Source organism: Giraffa tippelskirchi, chromosome X, assembly GCF_054371585.1.
Source record: "Giraffa tippelskirchi isolate mGirTip1 chromosome X, T2T-mGirTip1v1.2.pri, whole genome shotgun sequence".
NCBI classification, from domain to species: domain Eukaryota; kingdom Metazoa; phylum Chordata; class Mammalia; order Artiodactyla; family Giraffidae; genus Giraffa; species Giraffa tippelskirchi.
In genome coordinates, this window is record NC_137289.1 from 2,944,793 (window position 1) to 2,961,648 (window position 16,856).

Genomic DNA, 16,856 nt, shown 5'->3' on the forward strand with positions numbered 1-16,856 from the left:
GGTGAAGGCAGAGGTCTGAGGCCCTAGTACACAGGTCAAAGAACAGAGGAGGTCGAGGCTATGCCCAGAGTCAAGGTGAGTTGGTTCCCCTGAATGTGCACCAGGGACTTCCCATCCCAGAACAGAGGGGACCCCACAAGGCCCTAATCCCCCACCGTGTCAGCCCCACAAACTCAAGTTGTGCTGGCTGCACCCTGGGGAGACACCCCACATCCTTCTTCGGATAGCCAGGGGTCAGGCCGCTGAGGAGGAGCTCCTCTATGAGACCTGAAAGCACCCCTCGAGAGGACACCTGTACATGGCCCAAGTCAGACCACCCAGGGTGGGTTCAGCCAAGGCCGCTCACAACCCCCCTCTCCCACAGGCTGGAGTCCCCATATGTCCCCCTTCCTCACTCCTGTCTTCAGTTCAACCCTGGTCATCATGCCTGGGCTGCATGAGCTCCACCAGCCTGAGAGAGTCTTTCATGATCCAAGAAATGACAAGAGTCTGATGGATGCACAGTTCTTTTGGATTGAGGTGGAGGAAGAGGAGTTAGAGGAGGAGGAGGTGGAGCAGGTGGAGGAAGGAAACGCAGCTTCCTTCTCCTCCTCTCTCCAGGTCGGGGGCATCCTGGAGGAGGTGGCTGCTGCTGCAACAGCCAGTCTCCCCCAGAGCCCTATGGGTATCTGCCCCTCTCCCACTGCCATGGCTGCCACTCTGGGGAGCCAATTTGAAGACTATGGACTCAGCAGGCAAGATGAAGTGCCAAGCACCTTGTGTGACCAGGAAGATGCCAGATCCTTGTTCCAAGATGCACTAAGGGTGAAGAAGAATGAACTGGGGCAATTTCTGCTCAGCAGGTTATCTTGCCAAGGAGTGGATCACAAAGGCAGAAGTGCTGAATAGTGTCCTCAAAGATTACCAGGACCACTTTCTGGTGGTCATCAATCAAGCCTCAGAGTACCTGCAGCTGGTCTTTGGTTTGAAGGTGAAAGAGGTGGACCCCAGTGAGCACACCTATATCCTGGTCCCCACCCTGGGCCTCACCCTCAATGAGATGCTGAGGGATGGGCAGAGGTTGCCCATGGCTGGCCTCCTGGTGGTGATCATGTGCCTGATTGCTGTGGAGGACGATCGTGCCCCTGAGGAGCAGATGTGGGGAGCACTGAGCAAGATAGGGGTGTGTCCTGGTAGGGAGCAGTTTATCTATGGTGAGCCCAGGGAGCTTCTGACCCAAGTGTGGGTGCAGGAGGGGTACCTGGTACTGGCAGGTGCCTGATGGTGACCCTCCTCACTACGAGTTCCTGTGGGGTCCCTGGGCCTATGTGGAGACCAACAAGTTGAAAGTCCTGGAGTATCTGGACAGAGTTGGTTGAAGGGGCCCTGGCTCCTTCCAGCCCCTCTGCAGAGGCTGCGAGGGAGCAGGAAGGGGGACTCTTAGCCAGAGCAGCAACCACACTCCTTCCAGGCCCGAGTCCAACAGCTTGTCCTGGGGGTCAGGAAGGGAGGCTGATCCTTCCCTCTGTGACTGAAGAGGGAGCGGTCAGCCTTCTCAGCAGTGAGGGTCTGGGCCCATTGGGGGAACGTGGTGTGTGGCGTTCTTGTGTTCCTGTTGTCTATAACGACATGGAGACTCATCTCTGTTTTCTTTAGGAATTTCTCAAATGTTATTCTTTTTATAGAAGACAGTGCATTCCAGTATCTAACTATTTCATTGACGTTGATCACACTGTGTTTGTACTTATCCAGTTCACGAACAAGAGTTTTCCTGTTTTGAAAAAGAGATTAGGAACACTTTCATTTTATTTTGTGGTCCTGCACAAGATAACATGGAATTAGAATTAGAATGATTTTGGAAATTTGAATTTATTTAGCAGTGATATAGTTGTTGGAAGAATTAGAAAATAAAAAGTGATAGTAGTGAATTCTTGATTCTTATACTTTTTTCTGTGTCATTTTGTACATCTAAGTGATCTTGGTTTATTTGGATTTGCCTTGGTTATCAATGGAAGTAGCAGTTCATCTGAGTCAAGCTTCCCCCTCCTTACTGGCTCATTTATTCCAAAGACCTTTATGGAGCCTCTGTTCCATGAAAGGCCCTGTGTTAGCAGTGGGGGCACTGGGAGAAGCAGGACACCCCCATATATAGGGCAATGGTCTAGGAGGCACAGTCACATGAGGTGCATCGTGGGAGTGAGGGGAAATGGGACATTGCTGTAAGGTGTCCTTTTGGATCTTGGATAAACTCCAGAGAGATCTCTTTCTGGGGCAGCATGGAAGGGGTCCTGTCTCTTGTCACATTGCTGCTGACCACAAGGATGGAGTAGGTGTTTTCTACCCCGTATCTGCTAGAAATCCTGCAGAACTCCCATTGCACTCCCTTAAAGTGATGCCCAGAAATCCATCCTCTTTCCTGGTTCCGGGAACACAGAACTCAAGGTGTTAACTAGCTTTTAATTATCTTCATTGTAATTGGGCATTGTAATCTAAGACTCAACATTTATTGGCGAGCAATGGGAAACAGTGGAAACTGGCTGACTTAATTTTTCTGGGCTCCAAAATCACTGCAGATGATGATTTCAGCCATGCAATTAAAAGACAGTTACTCCTTGGAAGAAAAGTTATGACCAAACTAGACAGCATATTAAAAAGCAGAGACGTTACTTTGTCAAAAAAGGTCCATCTAGTCAAGGCGATGGTTTTTCCAGTAGTCATATATGGATGTGAGAGTTGGACTATAAAAAAAGCTGAGCGCTGAAGAATTGATGCTTTTGAACTGTGGTGTTGGAGAAGACTCTTGAGAGTCCCTTGGACTGCAAGAAGATCCAACCAGTCCATCCTAAAGGAGATCAGTCCTGGGTGTTCAATGGAAGGACTGATGTTGAAGCTGAAACTCCAACACTTTGGCCACCTCATGCGAAGAGCTGACTCATTTGAAAATACCCTGATGCTGGAAAGGAGAAGGCAATGGCACCCCACTCCAGTACTCTTGCCTGGAAAATCCCATGGACGGAGGATCCTGGTAGGCTGTAGTCCATGGGGTCGCTAAGAGTCAGACATGACTGAGCGACTTCACTTTCACTTTTCCTGTTCATGCACTGGAGAAGGAAATGGCAACCCACTCCAGTATTCTTGCCTGGAGAATCCCAGGGATGGCGGAGCCTGGTGGGCTGCCGTCTATGGGGTCGCACAGAGTCGGACACGACTGAAGCGACTTAGCAGCAGCAGCAGATGCTGGAAAAGATTGAGGGCAGGAGGAGAAGGGGACGGCAGAGGAGGAGATGGTTGGATGGCATCACCGACTCAATGGACATGGGTTTGGGTGGACCCCGGGAGTTGGTGATGAACAGGGAGGCCTAGTGTGCTGTGCTTCATGGGGTCACAAAGAGTCAGACACGACTGAGTGACTGAACTGAACTGAATGATGAAAAAAAAAAGGGAGTTTGAGTGGAAGGCCAGCTGGGACACAGGGAAAGAGTGGTTCTTGCTTGTATTTCCTGGACCAGCATGGGTCCTGCTAGAACACTGTTCCACATGCAAATTTCACAGGTCCTCTAACTGGAAATGGGCCTTTCTTGGTAGCCCATACAATGAAGAATCTGCTTGCATTGTGGGAGACCTGGGTTCAATCCCTGGGTCAAGAAGATCCCCCTGGAGAAGGGCATGGCAACCCACTCGAGTATTCTTGTCTGGAGAATGCCATGGACAGAGGAGCCTGGCAAGCTACAGTAAATGGAGTTGCAGAGTCAGATATGACTGAGTGAGTAACACTATGGTCCACTATGGTTTAACTAGAAAAGTTTCTTAGTTTTATTTATGAAACATCCTGTTTGGCTAATTAGGAATTCCACATCCCATTGAGGTGCATATTCTCTGACCTGCCCTGGACAACAAAGCAGTCAACCCCATCCAGTGGAGAGCGGAGGATTGTCTGGGGGCAACAGTGTGAGAAATTTCTGCCCCATCATCACAGGGCCAATAGCTGCCAGGCCCTGCGAGCTCTGTCTCATCCCTCACGCGAATCCTGCAGCCCAACTCACGGGGCTCCTCACACCCGCTCACCTCCCAGATGAAGAACTGAGGCCACGGGTCTTGGGAATCTTCCCAGGACCGTGTGCTAGTGAGGGCCAGGGTGGGCTCAGAACCCTGGTCTCAATTCCTCTGGGGCTGCCTCCCTTCCCGCCCACCCCAGGCCATGGCCCGACTTTCCGACTTCTCACACCTTCCTCTTCTCAGTGCTACACGATGTCACTGAGGTGACAAAAAGGAGGCCTGTGGAAGGAAGGGGACAAGGAGAATCCGAAGCACTGTGGGGCTGCTCTGTGCTTTGCTGAGAACTGACTCTGCCGGGGGCCAGCGTCTCTGTCCAGTCCTAGCACCTCCAGCCTGAGGGTGGCGCCCTGTCCCTGCTGCTGCCATGGGGCCTCCTGCCCAACAGAACCTGCCAGGCTGACCAGCTTCTCACTGAGCAGGACGGAGGGAGAGCCTGACTGTGTGGTCCCAGTGCTCACTGGGATCCCAGGCCCTACAAGAGCCTCCTCTGATACGAGAGGGAAGGGAACATGGGCAGAACCCTGAGGCTCCAGGTCTCCCCAGCCACAGCGAGGGAGGGGAGCAGCTGGAAGCCCTCTGGGCTGGGGACACTGGGGCGAGGATGCCAAGTGCATGGGCAGGAGAGTGAGGCTAAGAAAGGCAGGCCTTGGACGTCATGAAGGCTTGTGTGTGCACAACACAAGTGTCCTGAGCCACGGCTGACAAACACCCCCTCGGTGCCACAGAAACCCACCACCAGGGCCCAGGTGGTGCCTGAAGGAGGGGGACCAGAAAAGGCAGCTCCCTCAGGACCCAGGACCTCAGGGGCGAGGAGGGACACCGAGCATGGAGGTGGCAAGAAAGACCACCTAGCCAGGCTGCCCACAGATGCCATGACCTTCTGTCCCCTTTGGAGGAATCACCAGGGGCCTGTACTGACATTCACAGCCTCCAGAGTCATGTCCCAGTCAGATGAACTGACCGGAAGGAAACACTTGTCAACCTGCTTAGAAGCAGAAGGGCCACGGAGAAGCCCAAGTCTAAGCCTAGAGCTCATCCAGGCCACCAGTCCTTAGGCAGAAAGGCCCCTGGGAGAGCTTCTTCCACACCCTCTTAGCTCTCCCCTTTCAGACACCAAGCCGTGGCCCTCACACAGGGCAAATGACCCTGCTACTGGCTGAACTGGGAGACAGTGCCCTAGGGACCTCGAATGTGGACCTGTCCAAGGTGCCAGTCTGTTTTCTACACGGTGATTTTCAAGAACAGTGGCCCACAAATGCCAGAGAACACACATCTCCAAACCCACTGCTCTACTGCCCACGTGTGGTGAAGCCTGGTGATTCTCACTCAGCTTTCTTCCAGTCCCACACCCAGATACTCATCCTTTTTCAAATACAGGTAGACAGGGGCTTCGTTTGGTCACATCTAGCTCAGCAAGTGAGACATGTCCCTGGGAATGAATGTGTGTAAAGGAGGGCCTTGGAAAAGCGCCTAACCCATAAGCAAACAAAATCATTCTATGGACCTGCCATTTGGGTGAAGGAGAACAGGTCCACAGTACTGCTTGGGACAGGGGCAGGGGTGGGGAAGATCAGAGCTGGCCTCAAAGAGGACCAGTTGAAGTGCTTGTTTTCAACAAAACAGGCTGTACCTTGAGCCCCCAATCAAGTACTTCAAAGGGAAGGTACCCAAGTAGAACCAAGGTGGATGTGGCCAGCCAGGACTGGGGGTAGCAGAAGCCCAACCACTCCATTGACAAAAGGAAACAGGGCTTTTGAAGCAGCCTCCAGGAAGGCTGAATCTGAGGCTCTGGGAAGGGGAGGGGAAAAGCACACGCAGGTGTTCCCAAAGTGAGCGCTCTAGGGCCACCAGAGTGGTGTTTCTGGGACAAATAGGAAACTGAAGACAACAGCCTGTGATCTGCAGCGGGATGAGTTCGGGGGTGGGCAGAGCTCGGGAGGCTGCAAGCTCAGTGGAACACCTGGCTGTGCCCTCCCACATGGCCTCCTGGGGAGTCTGTGTCTCAGGTGCTTGGGAACAGTCAAGTGGAACGTGAGGTCGCTCCCACTGTGCTTGAGCACAGCCCTACTCTGGGGAGAACTCGACCTGGGGGGCGGTGGGGGCAGGACAACAGGGCTCTGACTCTGGGGCCATCTGAGTGGGACCGACCAACCAGCAGCACCAGCCAGAAGACAACAAATCCAGAAGAGGGGGAAGGATGGGGGGCCACCAACTCAGGCAAGGCCAATCAGCCCACTATGGACCCCATCTTCTGGGGGGGACAGTCACCAGGGGCCCATCTGATCCTTGGGGTCTCTCTTGGTGTTAGTAGACCCAGGACTGGCCAGGGCCTGGCCCTTCAGCAGAAGCCAGCCACAGGCCTGCACATTGCTAGGGAGGGGAATGGAGCCAGGGACACATTTGTCAACCCATCCAGGGCCTGGCCCCCTGAAACAAGGTGCCTGGCAGCAGATGGGAGCCTTTTCAGGCAACCTGAAACAAGTTTTTCTGTACTTTCAGACGAGAGACAAGCTGGGGATCCCATCTCCATCCCCGTCCCCCCTCCCCCACACTGGGCCAGGGCTGCCTCTCCACCTCACCTCTGTGACATCATGAAACAGTTAAGGAAGCGGACCACTTAATTGGCTGCCTGTCCCACCACCCAGATTCTAGAATCTCCAGAGAGTATTTATGGGGCACCCCGACCCTGGTCTGAGGCCTGTTTTCCCTGAGCATTCACTGCTTGGGTAGATAATGCTCCTCAGCTAGATGGGCTCCACGGCTAGTCGGAGTCCCCGCGAGGCACAGGCAGCCCTGCCGGCCCCATCAACTGATGGGGAGCCCACAGCAGGGGACCCCCATGATTCCTCCCCGGATCCAAATGTGGATTCGGGGGAGGCTTTGGAAAAGCCAGGTGACCAGTCCGAGACTCCAGATGCAGGCCTCCCTGGCAATCTGCCCCTACAGGGCCCGAATCTGGAAAAGGCCAACAAGGAAGAGAGCAATGCCATCCTCGGGCTGTCCTTCCCCAGGAAGCTCTGGAGGATCGTGGAGGATTCAGCCTTCACCTCTGTGTGCTGGAACAACAAGGGAGACACGGTGGTCATCGAAGCAGATCTCTTCCAGACGGAGGTTCTCCAGCGACGAGGCGTGGACCAGATCTTTGAAACGGATAGCATAAAGACCTTCATTCGTGAAATGAATCTCTTCGGCTTCAGGAAAATCGGCCCTTCGAATCGCTCTGCGGGGAAGAAGATGATGGTAACGTAGAAAGCCCTGCTGGGGAGACTGGACTAGACCAGCCGAGTGCTGGACGGATTTCATTTCCCAGGAGAACGTTGTTCTCGTGATGGGGGTGGTTAAGGAAGGAGGAAAACACAGGTTTGTCATGTTCCACTCCCTCCCCTTAGCATCCACGGGGGTGACTCCAGACCCTGAAGGGCCACTTGATCTCAGGGAGGGCCAGTAACATCTCAAGCGAGGATGGCCCTAGGGGAGCTCTAGGGAGCGGCATGCTAGAGCCTCATAACCTGCCAGAATGAAGAGACCTTGTCTCCATACTTAGGCACGCCCCAAGCAGTTGTGGGGAAGAGGGCAGCGAGGAAGGGCTCTTCTCCCGTCTCATGGCTAAAGTGATTCATTTTCTTTCAGCTCTATCGCAACTCCAATTTTCAGAGAGCCAAGCCTCGCCTCCTGCAGAAAATATGGAGGAAAGGCGACCCGAGAATAACTTCTCAGCCTGCCGCTGGAACAACAGACAGCCCAAAGAGAAAGAAGAGAGCGGTGGCGACCAGATTCTCTCCTCGACTCCACCACAATGAGTTCACCCGAGAGGCTGGAAACAAAGTCCAGAAGGGAATGCCAACTGCTTGCAGAACCCCCAGCCGATTCTCAGACCTTTGGTCTATGGGCAGCGTATCCAGGCGGGCTGGGGGAAACCGTCTCCCTAGTGAGCAGGGCGGCCCCAGTGGAGAGGGCACATCCAGCAATGCTACATCTATGCCCTCAGCTACTGCTGGAAGGGGCAGCCCAGGTGAACTTCCTGAGAGCCCCCCGGTGTACTCAGGTTACAAATCAGGGATGACTTTGTACAACACCTGTTACGCCACCCTGATGGCGGGGCTTTCAGTCATGGCCCCAGACAAGGCCCCTGAGTCAGAGGTGGAGCAGGGAGAGTCCTCAAGAGTATAAGTGTACCCTCTATGAGCAGGCCAAGAAGAAGCCCAATCCTTGATCTATCTGCCAGATCCCCAGGGACACTCAGAAACACTCTTTTAATCAAAACTAGATTTCTGACTCTAATAAAGTATAGCAAAACTGCACTGGAGTAAATAAACAATCAAGCGAGAACTGCAAATCTGTGTTCTTTCTATCTGTCCATTGTATTCACACATGGCACAGGTTGAGCCAGATGAGGCTGGAAGCTCATGCCCCAGACAGGCTTCAGTCCAGTTCCCATGGTCCCTTTTCATCTTAAACAGCAGCATTTCATAGGCTCATCCAAGGGTCTGACCCATGAGCTGAGTGCTGAGGCGAGCCCAGGACAGACTAGTCCCTGGGCCTTGCCTGACACTCAGCAGATGGTCCACCTGGGCTCCTGTCCTTAGGGGTGTCACCTTCCATGAGTCATGCACCCTGCAGCAGAATGGGCTCCTCCTGTGTCCCCCAACGATTACACAAGTTTTTGATCAGCAGCTGAGCATCCCAGCTCCCGATCCAGGGCCTCCCCCAAGAGGCTGACTGGGAAGCAGGGTCATCCCAGCCCCCAAGCGCCTTGCAAACACATTACCCCAAACCCAAAGACAAGTACAAGGTTTCCACAAGGTGAACACCAGGCCTTGCCGCTCTGCCCTCACAGCTGTATTTAGGAGCCTGTCTTTGGACGTGAGGCAGCCAGGCACCACGTCCAACACACAACTTTGAGAGCCAAGGGACACTTTACAGTCAGGCAAGGGTCACGTGCAAGGACACATGACAGCCTGTTTCTGGGCCTGTGGGCCTCTCTGCCTGCTGATGTGCAGTCCCACCCCCAGCCTTCTTCCCCATCACTCCCTGGACACTGTTCCAATATCCAGGAGTTTGGACCAGAAGAGAGAGGGAAAAACACTGACAAGTTTCCTAACAACACATTTATGTCAGTCACCCAGACCCAGCAGGAGTTACCCCAGGTCCAAGGAGCGGCAGCTGCGTGGGCACAGGAGGGCCGAGAGGAGTTACTTCACATTCAAGGTCAGGAGGGGCCGTCGTGAGTAGATACCCCATGTCCAAGGTAAGGAGCAATGGCTGCACTTTGCTGGAGCAGCTGTGAAGAGATATCCGACGTCCAAGGTAAGAGAAACCCAAGTAAGATGGTAGGTGTTGCAAGAGGGCATCAGAGGGCAGACACACTGAAATTATAATCACAGAAAACTAGCCAATCTGATCACATGGACCACAGCCTTGTCTATCTCGATGAAACTAAGCCATGCCGTGTGGGGCCACCCAAGACGGATGGGTCATGGTGGAGAGGTCTGACAGAATGTGGTCCACTGGAGAAGGGCATGGCAAACCACTTCAGTATTCTTGCCTTGAGAACCCCATGAACAGTATGAAAAGGCAAAAAGATAGGACACTGAAAGATGAACTCCCCAGGTCAGTAGGTGCCCAAATTGCTACTGGAGATCAGTGGAGAATTAACTCCAGCAAGAATGAAGGGATGGAGCCAAAGCAAAAACAACACCCAGTTGCAAATGGGACTGGTGATAGAAGCAAGATTCGATGCTGTAAAGAGCAATATTGCTCAGGAACCTGGAATGTGAGGTCCATGAATCAGGGCAAATTGGAAGTGGTCAAACAGGAGATGACAAGAGTGAACATCAACATTCTAGGAATCAGTGAATTAAGATGGACTGGAATAGGTGAATTTAACTCAGATCACTATTATATCTACTACTGTGGGCAGGAATCCCTTAGAAGAAATGGCGTAGCCATCATGGTCAACAAAAGAGTCCGAAATGCAGTACTTGGATGCAATCTCAAAAACGACAGAATGATCTCTGTTCGTTTCCAAGGCAAGCCATTCAATATCACGGTAATCCAAGTCTATGCCCCGACGAGTAACGCTGAAGAAGCTGAACTTGAATGGTTCTATGAAGACCTACAAGACCTTTTAGAACTAACACCTAAAAAAGATGTCCTTTTCATTATAGGGGGCTGGAATGCAAAAGGAAGTGAGGGAACACCTGGCGTAACAGGCAAATTTGGCCTTGGAGTACAGAATGAAGCAGGGCAAAGGCTAATAGAGTTTTGCCAAGAGAACGTACTGGTCATAGCAAACACCCTCTTCCAACAACACAAGAGAAGATTCTACACATGGACATCACCAGATGGTCAACACCGAAATCAGATTGATTATATTCTTTGCAGCCAAAAATGGAGAAGCTCTATACAGTCAGCAAAAAGAAGTCCAGGAGCAGACTGGCTCAGATCATGAAATCCTTCTTGCCAAATTCAGACTTAAATTGAAGAAAGTAGGGAAAACTACTAGACCATTCAGGCATGACCTAAATCAAATCCCTTATGATTATACAGTGGAAGTGACAAATAGATTTAAGGGACTAGATCTGATAGAGTGCCTGATGAACAGAGGTTCATGACATTGTACAGGAGACAGGGATCAAGACCATCCCCATGGAAAAGAAATGCAAAAAAGCAAAATGGCTGTCTGAGGAGGCCTTACAAATAGCTGGGAAAAGAAGAGAAGCAAAAAGCAAAGGAGAAAAGGAAAGATATTCCCATCTGAATGCAGAGTTCCAAAGAATAGCAAGGAGAGAAAGGAAAGCCTTCCTCAGCGATCAATGCAAAGAAATAGAGGAAAACAACAGAGTGGGAAAGACTAGAGATTTCTTCAAGAAAATTAGAGATACCAAGGGAACATTTCATGCAAAGATGGGCTCGATAAAGGACAGAAATGGTATGGACCTAACAGAAGCAGAAAATATTAAGAAGAGGTGGCAAGAATACACAGAAGAACTGTACAAAAAAGATTTTCACAACCCAGATAATAACGATGGTATGATCACTCACCTAGAGCCAGACATCCTGGAATGTGAAGTCAAGTGGGCCTTAGAAAGCATCACTACGAACAAAGCTAGTGGAGGTGATGGAATTCCAGTTGAGCTATTTCAAATCCTGAAAGATGATGCTGTGAAAGTGCTGCAGTTAATACGCCAGCAAATCTGGAAAACTCAGCAGTGGCCACAGGACTGGAAAAGGTCAGTTTTCATTCCAATCCCAAGGAAAGGCAATGCCAAAGAATGCTCAAACTACCGCACAATTGCACTCATCTCACACGCTAGTAAAGTAATGCTCAAAATTCTCTAAGCCAGGCTTCAGCAATACGTGAACTGTGAACTTCCAGATGTTCAAGCTGGTTTTAGAAAAGGCAGAGGAACCAGAGATCCAATTGCTAACATCCACTGGATCATCGAAAAAGCAAGAGAGTTCCAGAAAAGCATCTATTTCTGCTTTATTGACTATGCCAAAGCCTTTGACTGTGTGGATCACAATAAACTGTGGAAAATTCTGAAAGAGATGGGAATACCAGACCATCTGACCTGTCTCTTGAGAAACCTGTATGCAGGTCAGGAAGCAACAGTTAGAACTGGACCTGGAACAACAGACTGGTTCCAAATAGGAAAAGGAGTATGTCAAGGCTGTATATTGTCACCCTGCTTATTTAACTTATATGCAGAGTACATCATGAGAAATGCTGGGCTGGAAGAAACACAAGCTGGAATCAAGATTGCTGGGAGAAACATCAATAACCTCAGATATGCAGATGACACCACCCTTATGGCAGAAAGTGAAGAAGAACTAAAGAGCCTCTTGATGAAAGTGAAAGAGGAGAGTGAAAAAGTTGCCTTAAAGCTCAACGTTCAGAAAACTAAGATCATGTCATCTGGTCCCATCACTTCATGGGAAATAGATGGGGAAGCAGTGGAAACAGTGTCAGACTTTATTTTTTGGGCTCCAGAATCACTGCTGATGGTGACTTCAGCCATGAAATTAAAAGACGCTTACTCCTTGGAAGGAAGGTTATGACCAACCTAGATAGCATATTTAAAAGCAGAGACATTCCTTTGCCAACAGAGGTCCGTCTAGTCAAGGCTATGGTTTTTCCAGTGGTCATGTATGGATGTGAGTTGGACGGTGAAGAAAGCTGAGTGCTGAAGAATTGACGCTTTTGAACTGTGGTGTTGGAGAAGACTCTTGAGAGTCCCTTGGCCTGCAAGGAGATCCAGCCAGTCTTTCCTAAATGAGATCAGTCCTGGGTGTTCATTGGAAGGACTGATGTTGAAGCTGAAACTCCAACACTTTGGCCTCCTCATGCGAAGAGTTGACTCATTGGAAAAGACCCTAATGCTGGGTAGGATTGGGGGCAGGAGAAGAAGGGGATGACAGAGGATGAGATGGTTGGATGGCATCACCGACTCGATGAACATGGGTTTGGGTGGACTCCGGGAGTTGGTGATGGACAGAGAGGCCTGGCATGCTGCGATTCATGGGAACACAAAGAGTCGGACACGACTGAGCGACTGAACTGACCTGAAGTGCACCCAGACCCAGCAGGGCCAAAACGAGTGGCAACATCATCATTTCGTAAAGGTCAAAGTCCCAAAGTCTCTCGCTGAGTCCAGAGCAGCACCACATGAGGGGAGTGCCTGCCCCCGGCCCTGCACCAAGTGGGCACCGCAGTGCGGGGCCGATTCAGACAGAACCAGATGGGCAAGTCCAGAGCACGGCAGTGACTGTATGGTATCACCATGTGCTGGCCTTTCAGTCACTTTCCTCTCAAGAGCCCAGTCTGGACAGGCCTCTTGCCCAAAGGGGATCAGGTGCTTAGGGATGTCCAGTCCACCTGGAAGATGTCCTTCCCACCCCTTGCTGGGATGGGCTGCAACAGCCAGCGGGGGTGGTGAGCACAGTCAGGTACTTCTGTCACAGGGCAGGTAGCAGGGCTTGAATCTCCAGCTCCTCCACCTGGTCAGGATCTAGGTTTTCTGGGCACAGCAAAGTGTCCCCAATGACCATGAGACCTGTGTGCAAAGACAGGACACAGAATGAGAATAAAAAGTCATTCAAAGTTGCACCTGCTTGAGACTAAAACCATATCATGGAGGGAACCCAAGGTGAACTGGGTCCTCTGACTGAGCATTTCAGACGGGTTCACCTCCTCAAAGTGAATTCGGGGCTAAGCCAAGCGAAGGAGCAAGCAAAATGAAAGGGGAGAACTGGTGCCCCACGAACCCACCTGGCCATGGGCAGCTCTCTGCCCACTGCAGGCTGCAGGGACAAAGCAGGAGGGTCCCAGCGGGGGCCAGCAGACATTAGGGTCTTTTCCAATGAGTCAACTCTTTGCATGAGGTGGCCAAAGTATTGGAGTTTCAGCTTCAACATCAGTCCTTCCAATGAACACCCAGGACTGATCTCCTTTAGGATGGATTGATTGGATCTCCTTGCAGTCCAAGGGACTCTCAGGAGTCTTCTCCAACACCACAGTTCAAAAGCATCATTTCTGTGGCGCTCAGCTTTCTTCACCGTCCAACTCTCACATCCATACATGACCACTGGAAAAACCATAGCCTTGACTAGACGGACTTTTGTTGGCAAAGTAATGTCTCTGCTTTTAAATATGCTATCTAGGTTGGTCATAACCTTCCTTCCAAGGAGTACACGTCTTTTAATTTCATGGCTGCAATCACCATATGCAGTGATTTTGCAGCCCCCAAAATATAAAGTCTGACACTGTTTCCACTGTTTCCCCATCTATTTCCCATGAAGTGATGGGACCAGATGCCATGATCTTAGTTTTCTGAACGTTGAGCTTTAAGCCAACTTTTTCACTCTCCTCTTTCACTTTCATCAAGAGGCTCTTTAGTTCTTCTTCACTTTCTGCCCTAAGTGTGGTGTCATCTGCATATCTGAGGTTGTTGATATTTCTCCCAGCAATCTTGATTCCAGCTCATGCTTCATCCAGTCCAGCATTTCTCATGATGTACTCTGCATCAAAATTAAATAAGCTGGGTGACAATATACAGCCTTCGCATACTCCTTCCAAGTAGTAAAAAAAAAATACCCTAACAAAAAGTTTCCTCCTTTGTCATTCATATATGTTGTGTCAGTTGACTCTGTAGTCACCTACTTCTGGAATGTGGGGCACTTTATTAACTTTCATCTAGAAACAGATAACGGAGAAGGCAATGGCACCCCGCTCCAGTACACTTGCCTGGAAAATCCCATGGATGGAGGAGCCTGGTAGGCTGCAGTCCATGGGGTCGCTAAGAGTCGGACACGACTGAGTGACTTCACTTTCACTTTTCCCTTTCATGCACTGGAGAAGGCAATGCCAACCCACTCCAGTATTCTTGCCTGGAGAATCCCAGGGATGGGGGGGAGGCCTGGTGGGCTGCCGTCTATGGGGTCGCACAGAGTCAGACACGACTGAAGTGACTTAGCAGCAGCAGTAGCAGCAGAAACAGATAATCCATGTTAACATACTTTGAAAAGAAAGAAAGTGAAGTCACTCAGTCGTGTCTGACTCTTTGCGACCTCATGGACTGTAGCCTACAAGGTTCCTCTGTCCATGGGATTTTCTAGACAAGAATACTGGAGTATGTTGCCATTTCCTTCTCCAGGAGATATTCCTGACCCAGGGATTGAACCCAGGTCTCCCACATTGTAGGCAGACATTTTACCTTCTGAGCCACCAGGGAAGTCAGTCTTTGAAAGGAGCCTCTTAAAAAGTGAGGGTTGTGATTGACTCTATCTCAGCTCTGTCAAGTTAGTTTGTTACCTGATTTTATCCAGATATGAAGGAGAAAGGGTCCAATTTGTAGGTGATTAAAAAAATGAAGTTTTCAAAAAATGAATTTGACTAAAACTGAAAATTGAGGAAGTTCTGAAAATGGAATCCCTTGTGAGTTACCTCTCACAGTGATTATGCTTCAAGAAGAGGGGCAAACACAAAGAATTGGAGTTCTTTTTGGATCATACATAGCAGAACACCTGTAAATCAGTTTCTGAATGTCTTCCTCTTCATGAGAAAATAGTAAAGAGAGGAGTCAAGATATGTCTAGAACATTTGGAAAGGTAACGGGCTGCTTTAATCAGATGGTTAGGTAGCTCTGATATTTGGCCTTTTTCTTTTGTTCATCGCAACCTTATAATGTCCCACCTTTGGGGCCAAAGCTGCTGTCTGCTTGACCTCTTCCGCCAAGAAAGTAGGCAGCAACATCACTTCTGACCTTAATTAATCGATCCATTCAGTTCAGTCTCTCAGTCATGCCTGGCTCTTTGTGACCCAATGGACAGCATGCCAAGCTCTTCTGTCCTCTGCTGTCTCCAGGGTTTGCTCAGATTCATGTCGATGGAGTCAGTGATGCTATCTAACCGTTTAATCCTCTGCTTCACCCTTCTCCTTTCTGAGCATCAGGGTGTTTTCCAATGAGCTGGCTCTTTGTGTCAGGTGGCCTTTGGTTTCAGTTCCAGCAACAGTCTATTCAGTGAATATTCAAGGTTGATTCCCTTTAGGATGGACTGGTTTGATCTCCTTGCAGTCCAAGGGACTCTCAAGAGTCTTCTCCGGCACCACAATTCAAAGGCATCAATCCTTCGGTGCTCAGCCTTCTTTATGGTCACACACCCGTACATGACTACTGGAAAAAGTACCATCGCTGTGACTACCTGGACCTTTGTCTGCAAAGTGATATATCTGCTTTTTAGTGCACTGTCTAGGTTTGCCAGAGCTTTCCTTCCAAGGAGCAAGTGCCTTTTAATTACATGGCTGCAGTCGCTATCCACAGTGATTTTGGGGTCTAAGAAAATAAAGGTGGCTCAGATGGTAAAGGAGCTGCCTGCAATGCAGGAGACCCAGGTTTGATCCTTGGGTCAGGAAGATTGCTTGGAGAAGGCAATGGCAACCCACTCCAGTATTCCTACCTGGAAAATTCCATGGACAGACGAGCCTGATGGGCTACAGTCTATGGGGTCGCAAAGAGTTGGACACAACAGAGCAACTAACACAAGAAAATAAGAATTTTCTTCTTATCACTTTTCTGTGGCCTCCCACTTTTCCCCTCCTATCTGCCACGAAGTGATGGGACTGGATGCCATGATCTTAGTTTTTTGAATGCTGAGTTTCAAGTCAGCTTCTTCACTCTCCTCTTTCACCCTGATCAAGAGGCTCTTTTTTTTCCTTTTCACTTTCTGCCATTGGAGTGGTATCATCTACATATCTGAGGTTACTGATATTTCTCTGAGGAATTTTGATTCCAGCTTGTGCTTCATCCAGCCCAGCATTTCACATGATGTACTCTGCATATAAGTTAAATAAGCAGGGTGACAATATACAGTCTTGTCATAGTCCTTTCCCAATTTGTAGCAAGTCAGTTGTTCCATGTTTGGTTCTAACTGTTGCTTCTTGACCTGCATACAAGTTTCTCAGGAACAGATAAGGTGATCTGGTACTCCCATTTCTTTAAGAATTTTCCACAGTTTGTTGTGACCCACACAGTCAAAGGCTTTAGTGTAGTCAATGAAGCAGAAGTAGATGTTTTTCTGAAATTCCCATGCTTTCTCCATGATCGAACAAACATTGGCAATTTGATCTCTGGTTCCTCTGCCTTTTCTAAACTCAACTTTTACATCTGGAAGTTCATGTACTGCTGAAGCCCAGCTTGAAGGATTTTGAGTATATCCTTGCTGGTGTGTTTCTGAAACTTGCAAGTCTTGGCAATGGGAGAAACAGCACCATAAATGGGCTCCAGGATCTTAGTGGATATTACCTCCTAGCAGCCTGAGCT

General features: G+C 49.8%; 2 pseudogenes across 1 annotated transcript; both read left to right on the forward strand.

Moving 5' to 3' along the window:
* Nucleotides 1-423: 423 nt before the first annotated feature.
* On the forward strand, nucleotides 424-1,514 carry LOC145536621 (melanoma-associated antigen 8-like; annotated as a pseudogene).
* A 5,216-nt stretch (nucleotides 1,515-6,730) lies between these two features.
* Nucleotides 6,731-8,371, forward strand: LOC145535895 (heat shock transcription factor, X-linked member 3-like; annotated as a pseudogene). The gene is made up of 2 exons (XR_014075527.1): nucleotides 6,731-7,275; nucleotides 7,666-8,371. The product of XR_014075527.1 is annotated as a heat shock transcription factor, X-linked member 3-like (transcript).
* The last annotated feature ends 8,485 nt before the right edge of the window (nucleotides 8,372-16,856 follow it).